The following is a 6,755-nucleotide window of genomic DNA, read 5'->3' on the forward strand; positions in this document are numbered from 1 at the left end:
TGATACATATAAATGACCAATCCCTATTTGTCAATTCAATTTACTTATTCATTTATGAAAAGCTCTTAATACTATGTTCAGTAATTGTGCAAGACAGTATACCCATGAAAAAAACACCATGTGTAATCACATCAAAATTTCACAAATGAGGATATGCAAATTATTTTTTAAAGATAGTCAAGGTGGATATGGAAAGTGGAGAGAAAAGAAATACAGAGAGAATGAGGTTCTGATCATAATGGATTCTGTATGTCATTTTGGGAGTTGGAAATTTATCCTGAAAATGCAGAGGGATTAAGAAATTTTAATGAGAATAGCATGATCAAATTTTTATTTTAGAAATATAGCTATCAGAGATATTTGCAAATGACATTACAGATAAAGGGCTGATATCCAAGATCTATAAAGAACTTCTCAAACTCAACACTCAAAAAACAACACAGTCAAGAAATGGGCAGAAGACACGAACAGACACTTCTCCAAAGAAGACATACAAATGGCTAATAGACACATGAAAAAATGCTCAACATCACTAACCTTCATGGAAATACAAATCAAACCACAATGAGATACCACCTTACACCAGTTAGAATGGCAAAAATTAATAAAACAGGAAACAACAAATGTTGGTGAGGATGCCGAGAAAGGGGAAACTTCTTACACTGTTGGTGGGAATGCAAGCTGGTACAGCAACTCTGGAAAACAGTATGGAGGTTCCTCAAGACCTTAAAAATAGAGCTACCCTATGATCCACCAATTACACTACTAGGTATTTACCCCAAAGATACAGATATAGTGAAAGGAAGGGTACATGCACCCCAGTGTTCATAACAGCAATGTCGACAATAACCAACTCTAGAAGGAGCCAAGATACCCTTCAACAGATGAATGGATAAAGAAGATGTGGTACACATATACAGTGGAATAATATTCCATCAAAAATGAATATTTTTGATATTCATCAAAAAGGATGAATACCTACCATTTGCATTGACATGGATAATAATCCTCTCCAGTTGGAGAGGATTATGCTAAGTGAAGTAAGTCAAGCAGAGAAAGACAATTATATGGTTTCACTCATATGTGGAACATAAGCAATAGCACAGAGGACCATAGGGGAAGGGAGGGAAATCTGAATGGGGAGAAATCAGAGAGGGAGATGAACCATGAGAGACTATGGACCACAGGAAACAAACTGAGGGTTCCAGAGGGGAGGGGTGTAGGGGAAGGTAGTAACAGGGTGATGGATATTAAGGAGGGCACATGTTGTGATGAGCACTGGGTGTTATACATAACTAATGAATCATTGAACACTACATCAAAAACTAATGATGTATTATACAGAGGCTAACTGAACATAAAAAAAAAAGAAAAAAAAAAGAAATATGGCTATCAGCCATATGGAGGATAGGGAGGTTGGGGGATAATGTACATAGAAAAAATCATTTTTCCCAAGTTGAAACTTTAGGAAATGGAGACAAAATATTCAGAACCAGTGAGAGGAAAAGAGGAAGAAATTTGTAATATAGCCAATACAGGAGAATCTAAACTCTATTTCCTGTTATTTACAGAAATTATAGCTACTATTTTAACCATAGTGTAACTATGTCTGTTCACTGGTTTTAACTGCCATGTATATAATTAGATTCCATATATCAAGTCTAAGATGCTATAAGTTATATTGAATCATGATTTTGTGTTGCTATTTAAGAAAAATAAATAAATTGGGGCACCTGGGTGCCTCAGTTGTTAAGCGTCTGCCTTTGGCTCAGGTCATGATACTAGGGTCCTGGGATTGAGCACCACATCAGGCTCCCTGCTCCGCAGGAAGCCTGCTTCTCCCTCTCCCACTCCCCCTGCTTGTATTCCTCTCCTGCTGTGTCGCTCTCTGTCAAATAAATAAAATCTTTAAAAAAAAGAAAAGAAAAAGAAATGAATTTCCAGCTCAACTATTACATAATGCTAAATTGCCATTGATTGTAGAACGGATTCCAATTCCACAGATAATAAAATGAGAAAAAATGTGTATCTTAGAATTGATAAAATACATTTTTTTCATAATATGAGTTCAGGTCTTCTCAAAAAAAAACAGTTTACTTTTATAAAGCTCATTTGAAAGAATACATATCTGGAATGAATAAAAGATGTTACAGGTTTAGGGAGATCTATGGAATTTTCAGACACTGAAATGTGCAGGTGAGTGTTGCCAAGAATAAGAGAGCTAGTGCAGGATTCCTTCCTCTGCTGATTCCACACGGTCAGGGTAATAATGGCCAATTATTACCACCTTTGTTTGTAAAAGATACTAGCATCCTTAATTTCATGTTTCTCAATTAAAAATCTTTGTTCCCTTATATTTCCACTTCCCCTAATTTTGACCATTTTCACCTTTGAGGTCATTTTTTTTTGTTTTTCTTTTTTTAATTTTATTTATTTGAGAGAGAGAGTAAGCTAGAGAGAGAGAGCACAAGTCGGAGGAGGAGCAGAGGGAGAAGAAGAAGCAGACCCCTTGCTGAGTAGGGAGCCTAATGCACAGTATAATCCAGGACCCTAGGATCATGACCTAAGCAGAAGGCAGAATTTTAACCGACTGAGCCACCCAGGTGCCCCAAGGTCATTGTTTTTTTGGGCACCAGTGTATTACACATGACTTGACACATGTAAATGACCAATCCCTATTTCAACTTACTCATTCATATATGAAAAGCTCTTTATTTTACATTATGACTAATTATCTCCCAAAAATTGTTTATTGAACTAATACATAAATTAATGAATTCTGACTCCTAGAGTTTCCCACTAACCAATAAACAATGAAGCTCATTTGAATTAAGTAAACATTCAAATTCAGAAGCTTTACAATTTCTGAGTATACTATGTAAATTTAAGAGTTTTAGCCATTACAAATGCTTTGTGGAATAAAGCAAAGTAAAAAGAGGTGAAAAGTGTAGAATCTAAATAGAAACCTCCAATTTTAATAGCTGCTCTTACCTTACATAGTCTCTTTCAAATATCATATAGTAGCAATCAAAAAATATAAGGATTTTCCATAGGATAAATATACTTTGGGAGGAAATAATGAGATAATTGACAAGTGACTTTTGGGGAAACCAAAGATAGTTGCCATAAAGTTCTTAAACTTTTTATTACAGTGATCTGGGAAAAAATAGCATTTAGTACATGAGCAATAAAAATTCCAGGAATTAATATCTAGACAATTTCCAAACATATAACTATTCTAGTTTTGTTTTTTTCTTTTTTTAAAGATTTTATTTATTTATTTATTTGAGAGAGAAAGAGAGAGAAACAGCATGAGATAGGATAGGGTCAGAGGGAGAAGCAGGCTCCCCGCCGAGCCGGAAGCCCGATGTGGGACTCAATCCCAGGACTCCGGGATCATGACCCGAGCCGAAGGCAGTCGCTTAACCAACTGAGCCACCCAGGCACCCATAACTCTTCTAGTTTCAATGCACACATATTTACAAAATTAAAACTTCAAATCAGCTATTTGGTGTTTGCAAATCATTCTAATATTTGCAAAGATGCCTTTTAAGTTTCCTTCTCTGGTTAGCCAACGTGCTGTTTTCTTGACCACAGTTTCCTGCCAATTGGACCAGTATTTACAGTTATCTGTTTCAATTCATGCGTTAATTAGAGGAATTTTGAAAGCGATCATTGATCACTGATTTCTTTTTCATGTCTGCAAATAGACCTAACAGTTTTCATATTAATTCTTTTTCATGATATCTCATTTCAAACTGGACCCCGCAGTATATTTTACTTTTCCTTTGAGCAGCAAAATAGACCACTGATAAAAGAGGATTTGTCCAATTACTATGAGCAAAGTAGCTTTAACTTCCTTCAGCTATCCACTAGCAAGATATAAAATGACACTTCCCAGACACATCAGTAGCACAATAGGGCCTTTATTGATTTTCATATCATGTTCTTCAGTCTGAAATGTCTCTCTTGAGGACTCCGCTTCCCAGCAGGAAAAAATTGCCTTTTCTACGTTTGAATTCTCAGGTCTATTAATGCATCCCTAGCTGGAGACACTGTCATTTTAGTTCTATTTCTTTGTAGTTGATGTGTCTACACCTTGCTATTGTAGTGCCCTAATGGATCTTAGGGTTGTAGGTCAAAGTATGAAAACAAAAAATGAAATTGCTTAGCCTGCAAATCAATGGAAAAGACTCTTAACACTTTTTCTAAGCATAAAATGTGCAACCAATGAAGTGTGATAAGTGCATTCAACCTTGTACTAAAACTATAAATAGAATATTTCTAACTCTCAGCATTTATATACTCAAAATGAAGATAAATGGTTACTTTTGTTGCTCAATGTACAATAGCTAGATCAAGAAAACTAATGAAAGTGCATTTGTTATGTTGACTAAAATGTTGAATTATAATCTTTTCAAAAGTTACCTCAGAATGGCATTGGATGTCATTCTATTATCATCTACCCTACATAATTTAATTTAATTTAATTTAATTTAAAATTCTCTGGAATAAAAGCACTTCAAGGAGAACTGTCCTCATTTTTTAATTTGACCTCCCTAAAGTCATCTATCTGACAGCTAAAATTGCTTTTAGTGATTGTTGTATAATAAAAAAATTTCAGTTTGATATTAATTGAGATAAAATATAGAGAAAAAAATAGCACTATAATATTTCTGTGTAGGAACAAAATGCCTTTATCTATAGTCTTCATATTTATTTCTAATAACTAAATCTTTTACAGATTTGACATTTTTATTATCTAATAATTGCATTATTGGATAGTTAATGGATTTATTATGTAACCACTCTATCCCTAGAAATAATCTACAAGTTATTACCAAAAGGACACCAGTTTCAGAAAAATCTATTTTTTCAGCCAATTCAAGTTCCATATTAACCTTTTTTTTCTGAGGATTGTTATAAAATGCAAAATCAACAAATTTTTATTTCTGTTCTTCCCATTTCTAGTCTTCTTTACTAAATCTGAACTAATTGCCTTACTCAAAATATCACATAAGTGATAAATTCCTTCAGTATGTGGAATAAACCTCCTTTGGCATGATTTTTAAAAAAGATTTTTCTAGGGCCCTTTAACAATGATAACCGTATAATTCATATGGCCGTTTAATTACCTGAATCTTCATTGACCCCCATAACAAACTTTCTTAAAGGAATAGTAATAAATACTTTTGAAATCTTACATGATCACCTCAGTGGTTGAAATAACCATTTAATATCATGTAGGCCACCCAAAGCCCATGAAATGTTATTAGAGAACTTTATAAATTAATGTCCCCAAACACTGGCTATTTTGAAAAGGATAATCTTCCACTAATTGTTAATTATTTAATCCTCATGTTTATTTTTTTTTAAGATTTTATTTATTTATTTGACAGAGAGAGAGAGAGAGACAAGTGAGAGAGGGATCACAAGCAGGGGGAGTGGGAGAAGGAGAAGCAAGCTTTCCACTGAGCAGGGAGACTAATGCGGGGCTCCATCCCAAAACCCTGGGATCATGACCTGAGTGGAAGGCAGACGCTTAACGACTGAGCGACCCAGGCGGGCCTCACATCTTTTTTTTTTTTTTTTAAGATTTTATTTATTTGATAGAGAGAAACAGCAAGAGAGGGAACACAAGCAGGGGGAGTGAGAGAGGGAGAAGCAGGCTTCCCGCTGAGCAGGGAGCCCGATGTGGGGCTCGATCCCAGGACCCAGAGATCATGACCCTAGCGGAAGGCAGATGCTTAACAACTGAGCCACCCAGGCACCCCGCTCACATCTATTTTTATAATAATGTTTAGTTTAAGGGAATGGAATTGGTGGGGTTTTTTTTAAGGTATATACTTAATTGTAGAATACTTCATGAATTTGTGTGTCATCCTTGTGCAGGGGTCATGCTGATCTATATATCGTTCCAATTTTAGTGTATGTACTAAGTGAGCACTTGGTGTTTTTGACTAAAATAGGTTATGTAAAAATGTATCTAGCATACAAGTGGTTGCTCACAGTATATCTAAACTGGAAAACATCACTTAGACATCTAGAGATAAATTCATACCACTATTCTAACTGTGAAACTTTTAGGGAGAGGGTATATTTGAGAACAGTAAGAGATGTAATCAGAGAGAAGAATATTTGTTTCATTAACAGAGCACAGGGCTGAGATATCATGTCTACTCAAAATATGGATGATTGTAAAATGACTGGCCACTAAAAATAGTCTTAGCCATTCCAAAAGAGATGTGTTATATTTAAAGACCAGAGAAAAGCCAAAGAACTTTAACACAAATTGACAAAAAAACAAATGGGTACCAAATTTCTCTGGACTATTAAGTATGTGATTGAGAAACCATCATGGATCAAAATGTGATGCTGACAAAAATAACTGCAGAAGAAAAGCATATAGAATTAGAATACTTATTACTCAAATTATTACTGGCCAAGGGGCTTAAGAAATTAACTTAGAATTCTGTGATATTTTTCAATGCCAGTACTATTGAAATATCCAGTTGCCTTTGTTGGAGGACATTCAAAGTAAGGAAAGCACCATGCTTGAAAATTTGAGTCTTATGAAAAGTTGATGGGTATTGATGATCATATAAAAGAGAAAATATACAATATTTTTTTAATAAAGTGATCTCAATCTGATTTCTCTCATTAAGTAACATCCATATCGTAAGACCACCAGCTAACCATAATCACTACAGTTTATTGGCTACAGACTTTGTTTTAATTAAACTGTGCACCAATAA

At 34.7% G+C, this 6,755-nt stretch overlaps 1 pseudogene; it reads right to left on the reverse strand.

The window, feature by feature from the left end:
* Positions 1–5,847: 5,847 nt before the first annotated feature.
* On the reverse strand, positions 5,848–5,947 carry LOC123326957 (annotated as a pseudogene).
* Positions 5,948–6,755: the final 808 nt, after the last annotated feature.

This window comes from Neomonachus schauinslandi, chromosome 1, assembly GCF_002201575.2.
Source record: "Neomonachus schauinslandi chromosome 1, ASM220157v2, whole genome shotgun sequence".
NCBI classification, from domain to species: Eukaryota; Metazoa; Chordata; class Mammalia; order Carnivora; family Phocidae; genus Neomonachus; species Neomonachus schauinslandi.